This window comes from Triturus cristatus, chromosome 1_1 (genome assembly GCF_964204655.1).
Source record: "Triturus cristatus chromosome 1_1, aTriCri1.1, whole genome shotgun sequence".
Lineage (NCBI taxonomy): Eukaryota > Metazoa > Chordata > Amphibia > Caudata > Salamandridae > Triturus > Triturus cristatus.
The window spans coordinates 102674901-102686067 of record NC_140579.1 but is presented as its reverse complement, the minus strand read 5'-3'; the positions used below and the strand labels follow the sequence as shown (position 1 = coordinate 102686067).

The window sequence follows — 11167 nt, the reverse complement described above, 5'->3', positions numbered from 1 at the left end:
CAGAGATGCGCCAGAAGTCATAAATCTGCCCCCTCATGTTTACACCATGATGATTAGGTATACATAAATTAAGTACTTGTTGCTATAGCCCTAATTGGGAATTCTTACAGGTTTAGCCTGAGAGACTATACCATAGTTGTGGCTTTCACTCTAATGGTTAATTTATTCATGATCTAACACAATTCACTTTTTCCCTCATAGTGTTCCATCTTATTCAGCGTATTGTGTCTCCTGTTTACTTGCTCCTGTGCAACACAAACTATTTACTGGTACGTAGTGTAAACACTTCAAATATCGACTTTTTTTATATGTGTCCCCAGTGAATTTCCCTGCAGTGTCACTGGAAGGTGGAGAGCAGAACTACCAATATACAGGTATTTCCTGTTAAATGTGTTGCTAAACCCCACACCTCACATGAAGGAAACACATTCTATTGATGGCGGGTTCATTTCCACTACCAGTGTCAAGATGCAGACAGAGAGAGCCTCCAAAAGTCTAATATATGATTATGTGGAGTCAAAGAGTATGGAAACTCCAAACCTTTCTTCGTCTGAATCTTCCGGCAGTGTGCAGCCCACAATCTGAAATACAAGCAAACATTGAAATGAGATAATGCTAAAAAAATATGTAACAGAGGGCCATCAATGGGAAACAAAAAAGCCAAATGTAGAAACATGAATATCAAGAGGATAGCTTTGGAGAAAGACAAGAACCTAATTTATTGAACATGTATTTGACTCAGAATTCTATCCATGCTCTAGGAGGTAAAAGGCAATATATGTATATTTTAAAGAGAGACTTTTGTAACACTCTCTATATTAGAGTGTTGGGCTAGCAATCAGAAACGCTTCTTGCTTTCAGGGAGACTACATTAATTATTTGCTTTATATATAGTCCTATACACGTAGGGGCAGATTTACAATAACTGGCGCATCCCTGCATATCAGCAGGGATGCGCCAGTTATTGTGCGTCAAAGCTCCGCCACCATGGATGCGCCGCATTTAGAATGCGGCGCACCATGGGGCAAAAACGGACAGATGCGTGACGCATCTGTGCCGTAAAGGCAGCGCATTGCTGGAGCTGCGTCGCAAGCGTGACGCAGCTCCAGCAAGGCTCTGGTGTGCCCTATCTTTACAATGCTGCGTCAATCCTTACGCCTGCTTCAAGCAGGCGCAGGGTTTTGACGCAGCATGGGCTCAAAAGTGACTGGGTGAAATCTTCTAGATTTCACTCAGCCACTTTTAGGAGGCGTTCCTGCGACGGAACGCCCCCCCCCCCCCTGCACAGGAACGCCTACATGTGGCGCAGGGCTTTACAACGTGACGCATCTCCCAGATGCGTCACGTTGTAAATACCCCGCAGCATGGCGCTGGTTTTACGCCGCCGCTGCGTCACAAAAGTGACGCAACGGCAGCGTAAAAGAGGCTCGAGGGGCTTGTAAATCTGCCCCGATGTTGGTATTACTGTACTGAGAATGTACCCAGGTAAAAAGGAGCATGAATAATAAATGATAGAGTGAAGTTTGAGCGGCGCAATCTCGGGATCAATACAACCGCTCTCACTGGCGACAAGCTTATTCCAACTTAGGAGACCACAAACTGCACCATGCCCAAGAAAACAAAGTTTGCCACAGAGTGGGGATCACAACTTCTACAGGTATCCTGTTATGTGCACAAAAAGGGCAGTGGGAACAGTTTTATCATTACTTCAGACCCGTAACACAATTAGCGGCAACATTCACCACTTTCCCCAAATGAAGTATGCAGCATAAAGCACTTGCCTGTGTTTTCGCTTCTTCTTTTGTGCAGTGGTCATTAATTCTTTAGTCGGCATTTTCATTATCAGTGAATCTTTCGCAGCAAACTGAAAGACCTGAGAATGTAGAACAGGTCTTCTTCACTCACTGTAAACCGTGGTAAACAGTTACAGCTGATTTCTGTGAGACTGGGCAGGACTTTCAATTTCCACAGTGTCAACTACATATACTTTTAAAACTAGAGTGGGTAAATTTCTATGCCACTGTCCAATGAGCTGTTTTAGGATGAACCTGTGTGTGAAATACAAAAGGTTGAAAACAGAGGTATGGGTATTATGGGAAAGTAGACTTAACTGGAACCTGAGTTCTGTAAACATGTGGCAAGGCTTTCTGCCAAATCTCCCGAAGATGGGGTTGTGAGCTCATATACAAAGTGTAGAATCCATAATTTAGGGACACTGCATTTAGATGCGCCACCATAGAGTGGGCAGAGACACGGATCACCTTTGGGACAGGCCACTGTATGTGCAGCAGCACATATGTGTTACCACTGGAAACACACATGCAGTGGTAAACTTTGATAGAGAAGAAGAGTGACTAGAATGTGATGAAAAGAGACCTACTCAATGTCCTCTCTACTAGTGCACAACGTCTGCTCTGGAATGACCCCATTATCCAGGCAGGCAGGTGACACTAACAGTGGGATGCTGCAGGTGAAGCACATCAAAAAGAGTCAATAAGAGGCTGCAACACACAGAATGTTTGTACACCCTATCAGGCATACTCTCCATGGAGGAACTGTTTCTTGGAAATTCAGCTTTTGGTTGCAGTGTGTGCATGAAATGACTAAGAGGGATGTTTCATAATAGACATTACTATCCTTAACTAGTGTGTACTCACTAAACTTTATCCACAAGCATAATAGTGGAAACAGGCAGAGCAATTTCTATTCCATTATACATTTCTCACAGATTCCAGCTATGAAATACTCACTCCTATTAATGCAAACTGACTTGCTTGCATCTTTATAATCAGAATTAACATGTTTCTGTGAACACCCACAGTGCCTTTAATCATTTGAAGGTACGACCTTTCAAATTTAACCCGTTTCTGGATCAAAGTGGACTATACACCTTTGTTACGAATTTTTAGGTCGAGCCTAGAGCAGCGCATGCGCTGACTCTGGCGAGACTTTTAGTAAGGGCTTCAGAAAATGCTACCACTGTGGCCTACAGCTTGCGTGCATGTGCGGGGGCACGCGCTCCCTCTTGTGAAAAGGTGGCCTGATATATGCTGTCCACTAGTTCTAGTGGGCACCTTGTATCAGTCCAAACAACCCCTTATGGTGAATGGTTAAAGACAACCTTTATTGAAAGCTATCCTAGTGGTAGCTCTGGAGAGCAGCCTTCAGGCTAAGTCTTGAAGGAATGTAAAGAAGCTTGTTTTACCAGTCTATAATCTCTTGAATGATCAAATGAAAGGACAACCACACTGGGTATATATTTAAAATATATGTATTTAGGTTAACACACACCCCTCTAGTCTCTTTTGAGACTGGAGTTCGAAGTACTTAATTTACAAGTGAGTAAGCATCAGTAATAGCACAAAATACATGTTTGGGCCCTAGGGGCGTACCAAACCATATACCAAAAATGTGGTATAAGAACCACGACTGGAATAGACACTAGGCCTATAGCCTGTAGAATCGCTGGGACCCCAAGGAACCACCCAAGGTAGTGACACACGGGACCCACGGGGACTGTATGCAGTGTGTGAACACAACCGCGGGTTCCCGTTATCTTCTATGGGCAATGTCGCGGTTGGAAATGTAAAGATTAGGGACACTTCTAATCAAGTCAGGACCAAACCCTTTTGGATTTAAGAAGTTCTAGGGCTAGCACCCACGGGAGCACCGAAGTACTCGAGTTACCTCACCCAGGGAAGCCGGGTGCATAGGTGTCTTTTGGTGTCGGGTCGCGTCGTCGATTTCAATGGAAGCCTGCAAAGAACTGCTGCTGCCATGAAGAGATGTGTCCAAAGAGATCCAAGCCCGGATCTAGGAAGGAAGGAACCTGAAAGCAGAGGGGACAGAGTCTGGGTCACTTGCCAGTGACCGAGGGCAGGATGGACCAATGCCCACAGATGTCGGATGCTTCAGGTGAGTTGACGGGTGTCTTGACTCTTCAGCCACGAGGTCCAGGAGGCGTCGACGAAGTCCACAAGCCGGATTTGAGCTGTCCCACGAAGTCTGTCGAGTGCTGCGGTTTCGGCGACCAGAATGGACCCAACAAGCCTTGGCAACGGCAAGTCACTGGAATTCAGAGAAAGGACTGCGGTGCAGACCAGCAAGGTTTGAGGGACTCACCCAGCAAAGGTAAGTCTGGGCACGCCTGGAGCAACCAGGAAAGCCCAAGTAGAAGAGGAGTTGCCTTCATGGGGACCTGCTAGCCAACGGGCTAGTGATCGCGAGGGAGCCTCGAGCGGTCGCACTTGAAACTGGCCCACGGGTCACTCGTGGAGTGGAGGCCAGCATTCCTCAGTGCAGGAGGTGCTCAAGGCTGGGGCTACTCGGAGCCCAAAGCACAACTTCGAGGAGGACCAGAAAGATAGTGTTGCTGCAAAAGTTCACGGTGCCCAGGGGTCATGGTTCCACGTCACCCACGATAGCCACGGGCCTCAGCTTTGCTGTGGACTCAGGGTAGCCTCAGGGAAGTCTGGAAATCCACCTCTGGTGATGCAAAGACTTCGGCGTCCGGTGGGAGCTTCAGCAATGCAGACCAGTCAGTTGCTTCTTTGGTGCCTGCCAAGCAGGGGAGTCGCTCCTTGACCCCAAGGGAGATTTCTTCAGTCTTCTAGTCAGGATAGAACGTCGAAGGTCCAGGATGTACGTTGCAGAGCTTTGTCCAGGGTAATCTAAAGTCCCAGGGACTGGATTCCTATACTTATAGTAAGCTTAGGGGATGGACTAACTCCAAGGCCCCACCTATGGGTGGGCCTGGAAAGAGGGGTGGTTACACCCATTTCCTTTGGCAAGTTTCGCGCCAGAGCAGGGGCAGGTAGCCGCTGCAACCGGTTTGAACTGGACTATGCACAAGGACACCAAATGTGCCCCCAGTGCAGGACTTCAAAGCACCAGAGAGTGCTCCCGCCCAGCCCCAATACACATCTGCCTGTCTGGGGAGGTGGTTACACCCCCCTTCGACAGGAAACATATTGTCCAGGCCTCCCCTGCCGGAGTTTCGGTCAGCAACAGGAGGCCAGACCCGTGTCTGTGGAAGAGGCATCCATTTTGTGATGCCAGGGCTCAGGAAAGTCCTACTGGGTTTGACCAGTGTGAACATGTCTTTCCCTCTAGAAGGGTGGAATGCTACCCCCGCCGCCAGAACTGGCGAGGGGGTAGTATTCCAAAGTGTTTGACACCAAACATGACATGTGTTGATGCAGCCATTCCAAAGTTAGCATTTACCGCGAGGTTATAATGCACTTAAGAGTATATGGTATGGCTGTATCACAGTACAGCCATAAGGAAGTATTTCCGAAAGCTGCAGAGGGGCACAGCTCATGCTTGGCCACCCTCTCACACAAAACCAAGCACTCTGCCTTCAGGATTGTCAAGGCCTGCCATAGAAGTGGCTTATAGGTTTATATGTGTCTGTATATATGTGTGGATATAGGTAGCCTATAGCACTGTAAGGGGTGCAAGCACACCCTTACCCAGGCTGGAGTAGCAGACCTGTGGTGCCATTTTGGAGTGCTTCCCAGGGGTGGCATAATACATGCTTCAGCCGCTGGTAGGCCTCTGAGGTTCCTATGCCCTAGGTACATAGTATACCATATACTAGGGGCTTATAAGGCACTCCAGAATCCAATTAGATATGTACCTAATGTACATGGAAACCATTTTAGAGAGGGAGCAGTTAGGGTGTGGTCCTGATTAGCAGGGCCACAGCCAGACTAAGGACAAAAACAGTGAAACACCAGCAAAAGGTGGGGGTACCCATGTGAAGCAGATGCTACTCTCCTACACCTCTGCATTCCATTCTCCTTATCTCCAAAGTTGAACCCTCTCGACCCCTCCCTTTGGACAGGGAGGAGGGAAACTGCTCCTGTTTGCAAGCCTCACCAGTATTCATGCCATGGAAGTTTGTCAATAGGGCATGAACAGTGAATTTCATTTCATCTTCTCTCCTCCTTCTCCCCCCTCTTTTTTCAGAGGGGAGGGGAAGGAAGGCTGGGTCCATTGCAAGCTTCTCAACCAGCAGCTTTAGGTATGTCATAGAAGCAGCCACTTTACCCTTAATACGTAGTGCTTACCCCCTCTGCCCCCCGCTCTGTCCTAACACTTATCAGGTTCAAAGCTCGCCGTGCTTACCCCCTCTGCCTCCCGCTCTGTCCTAACACTTATCAGGTTCAAAGCTCGCCGTACTTACCCCCCTGCCCCCCGCTCTGTCCTAACATTGATCATCAGGTTCAAAGCTCGCTGTGCTTGTTCCCCTGACCCCCGCTCTGTCCTAAAACTGATCAACAGGTTCAAAGCTCGTCGTGCTTACCGCCCTGCCCGCCGCTCTGTCCTAACACTGATCATCAGGTTCAAAGCTGGCCATGCTTTCCCCTGTGCCCAACGCACTGTCCTAACACTGATCAGGTTCACAACTCGCCGTTATGTAGCTCAATATCCTTGGTGCAACAACATCAACTGTTGCATGGCTAAACACTTATAAGGTCCCAAAAGCGAGACCTATTGGCTATGCCAATGCTTGTTATTTTATGTTACACAGCTTAAAAAGCTTACCAACTGCTTTGAGAATGTTACATCTAGAGTCATCTACTGGGTTCAACTACATCAGGGCAAAGCAGAGTTTATCTTGTTTGGCATACAAGTTCAAATTTTGCAACCAAATGGGAGCAAAGCCAACCATCTTCATCTTCCTAGAAAGCATGAGGCCTGGAGTACCAGGAAAAACCTGGCTATGTTCCTAAATTAGCATCTTGCCATAAAGGCCACCAGTGTTCTAATTCACTAACAACATCTTCACCTCTCACAGGTTCAAATACTATGTACCCTTTTTCCACTAGGCACCTTTCCAGTGGCGATTTTTGCTCCAGTTATCTCCCCCTTGGAAGAAGCTTATTCTTTATACTTTGAACTGACCTTGTCTGAAATCTCCAGATTGTTCAAAATAGTTTTAGGCTTAGTTTATGACTCTGTAGAAAAGATGAGATCTCGAAGGGTAGAGGTGATCTGCACAAGTTCAAGGTAAAGGACACATCACTTGCGAATGCATGTATCTGCTTCATAAATGCATCCATAGGAGAGGCCTTTTACTAATTTCTAATCCAATAGTAAGACTGCTTGCTAGGTAGTGTTTATTTTTCCATCACTGCTATGAGTCTTGCCCCCTTAAATGCATGTGTTTATCTTGCAGATCACATGGCTATCAGAGAGGTTCACGTCCCCTCCAGACTTTTCTTCTGGAGCTTCCAGCACAGACCAGGATCTGACTCAACTAATAGGATGTACATGTCCTTTCTTGAGCAAGTGAGTGTGCTTTACTCACTAGCTTGTGGAAGTATGATCTGCATGTCTGATGAACTGGGACAAGCAGGTTGTATACACATCTTCAAGTGCGTAAACATGCCATTGCCCAGCGGATGATACAGTTCTCGTTTTTCAATGAACATTAGTTATGTAATTACATTATTTCTCTCTTTACCCCATACACTAATTCCTCATATTTCATTAGAGGTGCTCACACATTATAACTAGAACAAGCCTTTCCCATCTGTCTCAGATAGTTAACATGCAATAGAGACGGACACTCGCTTTTAAGAACACATGCAACAGCTGTATTCATTCTCGCTCATGACTGCAAATATTCGCAATGGAGAATCCAATAGTGCTGGTCCAGGTGGGTCCTTGAGATCCAAGACCCCCCCAGTAACCTGTGACATTCCCCACGACTGCATCCTCTTTCCAGTAATCAATGGATCTCCATGGAACCCACAGAGAGTCAATACTTAGCCGACTTAAATGTCAGTTTCCAGCAATATACAGATGGCCCCAGGCTATCCCTGAAAATAACACAAGGCCACACCCTCTAGCCTGAGGCCGACCTTACAAATATCCAAGCATGGATCTAAAGCATGCCTCAAGCTGAGTCCAGCCCGGGCATAGGGCGCTAGAGTGTGCCGGGCTGCGCTCTGTTCTACCAGGTGTAAGGAAAGATACATCTGCATGCCTAGAGGGATGCATTGCACCATATTTAGAGATCTCTGCCACACTGGCACGGGTCTCTATGTCTGATCTCTTTGTGTTTAGCAGAGATGCAGTTATAGCAGCTCAGTTGAAGAGACTGCATCTTTGCTGCGCAATTGCCATGTGTAATGCATCTGCTCAGCAAAGTTTTGAGCTTTAAAAACAAACTCCCAAAGGTTTAGTTGATCACTGAAAAACAAAAAAAAGTTTTTCTCCCAGTATGTGAGGTTAATTTAGTTGTTTTCCTGTTGTGAATGCCAAGTTTTATGTGGTGGTCCAGAGCAGGTAAAGGTATGCTGGAACATTTGTCTTAAATAGAGTGGAAGGTCTGAATTACTTTGACAAACGCCTCACTATCTGAGAGAGTGATGGTAAAAAGGTTTCCGCTGGTAGAACCTTAAATGGTTCCTCTCCACTCTAAATAGATCAGGGGAAGAGCAAGTTTGGCAGACAGGCTATCCACCAAGGGTCTGACAGAGTATCCCACCTGCCAAACTTTAAATGAGGGCCATAGTCCGTTCTCATGTCTAATGTCAGCAAATACCACCAGGTCCAAAGATAGCAGGACAAGATGAACAAAGGATAGTTTATTCTACGAATCATCAAACATAATCAGTTAACTTCTAAATTAACTCAACACTGCCAGCACTTCAAAACATATTGTACACAAAGCACGACCACTTGGCATCAATGCAGCAACCAGAGTTGTCGACTTGAGATCTGGGTGCTAGTCTCAGCGTCGGCGAAACATCGTGTGATTCTGGGCAAATCACAATCTCCCCGTGCCCATAGACAGTGCCTCGATGCCCTCACGGGTGATAAGCCAGCCTATATAAATCTACAAACTTAACTATCCTTGCTCTGGAAAGTAAATACATTCCTTACAAAGGACAGATTTAGATTGTCCATACAAGCCCGCACCCTGTCTCACTTCAATGGAGGCAACACCCTATTTGTTCTGGTCCAAGAAACCTTCAAACGATTTGCAGGCTAACATGTGGTGGAGCTCCTACTTCCTGCGCGCACCCTCTGCAAAACCTGCATCAACATCAACAAGGTGGTAAATGGGACTACACCACGGTGATTCGAAACCCCATGCTCATGTCTCCATTGTCTCCTTCACCCACCGTTCCCAAGCTGTAATGTACCACTCTTCCTGTTATTGTACAGCCTTGTTGCCTTGAAGTTAGGCACACAATTTATAAACTTGCATGCACAAATACACAAATCATGCATAAATGCATTGATTAAATAAGAGTTCTAAGGACAAACAAGTATCAAAGATACATCAGCTGACCACCATTCGCAGGCAATGCAAATTCATAAGACTTTGGGCTAAGTTGACAAAACGCGCTACACAACTTGAAATCAATGGACACTATCATGATCACAGAATACTATGGAAAGAGCAGCTGCTATTGTTTTTCAACATCATGTTTCCATAACAGAGAACGTGTCTTCTATTAATACCAGTTTGCATGTTTTGGTGCCCATCAGCCGGGCTATGTAGCAGAAGTTGTTGAAGTAGGTGCCATGGGACACACGGAAAAGCGATTCTTCTGCCCCAGACCACTCTATCGGCTCCTGAGGTTCCTCTGAGTCTGGCGCTTCAGAGCTCCTGCTGCTAGGTCTCTGCTTGGGGGGGGGGGTCTGACAGCGTGAATTAGCCTCTAAGATTAGCAAGACATAAATCAAAATAAAGCAGACTAGCATCAGAACAAAAGAAGACCCTTGTATAAGACTTTCTCCACTCAGTCACTTCAGGGAAACAATACTCAAATGCTTTGGTAACCAGGAAATATATCCTCAGGCGCTCAACAAATTTTAGGGTTTGATGTATCAGCAAATATCCAAATATCTGGTGCTTCTAAGGAAGAAAAGGTTAGTTACCACTTCAACCTGATTAATCTCCAAAATTGAGGGGAAAATAAACAAATGCAAAGTCCCCCTGAGCAAACTTTCAATCCTTTATAGTGTGCAACAAACTCTTGATCCAGGTTCAAGTTCAGTTTTTTATTTGTAATCTTCACATTATAATGCAGCCAGGTAGTTTGTTTCTCAAAACAGAGGTTGATCTTAATGTTCACAAAAAGCAGAAAAAATGCCAAAGTCAGGGGGACTTTGCATTTCTTCAGGGAAACACTTGTCAACGCAATAGTGGCTAAATTGTAGGCAAACATAATCTGCAAAGCTATGAGGTTCTGTAATTCTCGAGTCTGACTCCATTTCGTTCTGTGCCACCATTTTGTGTTGCCCTCACGTAGGCCTGTGAAGGTAGCCTGGCGAATAAAGTGGCCTGGCCTTCTTAGTTCATGTATACATTAACTAGGTTTCTTTTTGACTCTGAAATGAACTGTAAGAAACTGACCTCTGCACCTGAAACTGACCCCGCAAAGCCAATTTCCCTGATCGATCTTTGTCTGAGATTGCCAATCAATGTTCAGGACATTGTTAACTTTTAGTTTCCTTGCACATGCCTTATCTTGTTCAGCATCTGTTACCGTTTCTTATTTTATGTTTCTTCATTACATGGGTTATGCTTTCAATTATAGGTTTGTCCGGCTTGTGGAGATTGAATTTGGGACATTCCTAATAATTAACTTTTGGGTTGGGATACTGTAAATTGAGTTTTTGTTATGTGACACTTTGTTTGAAAATGTACCTTATTGGCTAGAATTTTGTGCAGTGGGTGTACATTTATAATGTGAATATTGGGTATAAAAGGAGACGTCTCGCCTTAGTAAAATGAGCAGTCTCCTGAGAATTTAAACTGTGATGTATTTCTAGGATCACTGTTACTAGCTGCAGCTAATAAACTTGGTCTCTGATGCCATCCAGAAGTATTCCGTGTCTCTGTATACCAAGACAGGTGAACTCGAAGATCTTAGGCGTGCCCCTGACGCCGCTGGGTTAAACCCCGGTTCTTCAACTGGCGCCCAACGTGGGGTGACTTCAGCGGTACTAGTCCAAGCCCAAAGATTGTGAGGAGCCCCGTGAGGAAATTCTGGAGGACGGCCACCACTTCATCGACCCCTGCATGTCGACGTGGACCGAAGGTTTTTTCTGCGAGGCTTCCCCTTTTCGACGGCTGCGAAGGACTGCTGCCCTGACTGTCGCCCTGTCTTGGACCCTCTTGTGATGATTTGTAAGGCGA

General features: G+C 45.9%; 1 long non-coding RNA gene across 1 annotated transcript; it reads right to left on the bottom strand.

Annotated features, from left to right (window-relative positions):
* Positions 1-540: 540 nt before the first annotated feature.
* LOC146869639 (uncharacterized) lies at positions 541-9678 on the bottom strand. Its single transcript, XR_014981454.1, has 3 exons — positions 9484-9678; positions 1782-1873; positions 541-581 (listed from the first exon to the last, which is right to left on the bottom strand). It is a non-coding gene; the product is annotated as an uncharacterized LOC146869639 (long non-coding RNA).
* Between the last annotated feature and the right edge of the window lie 1489 nt (positions 9679-11167).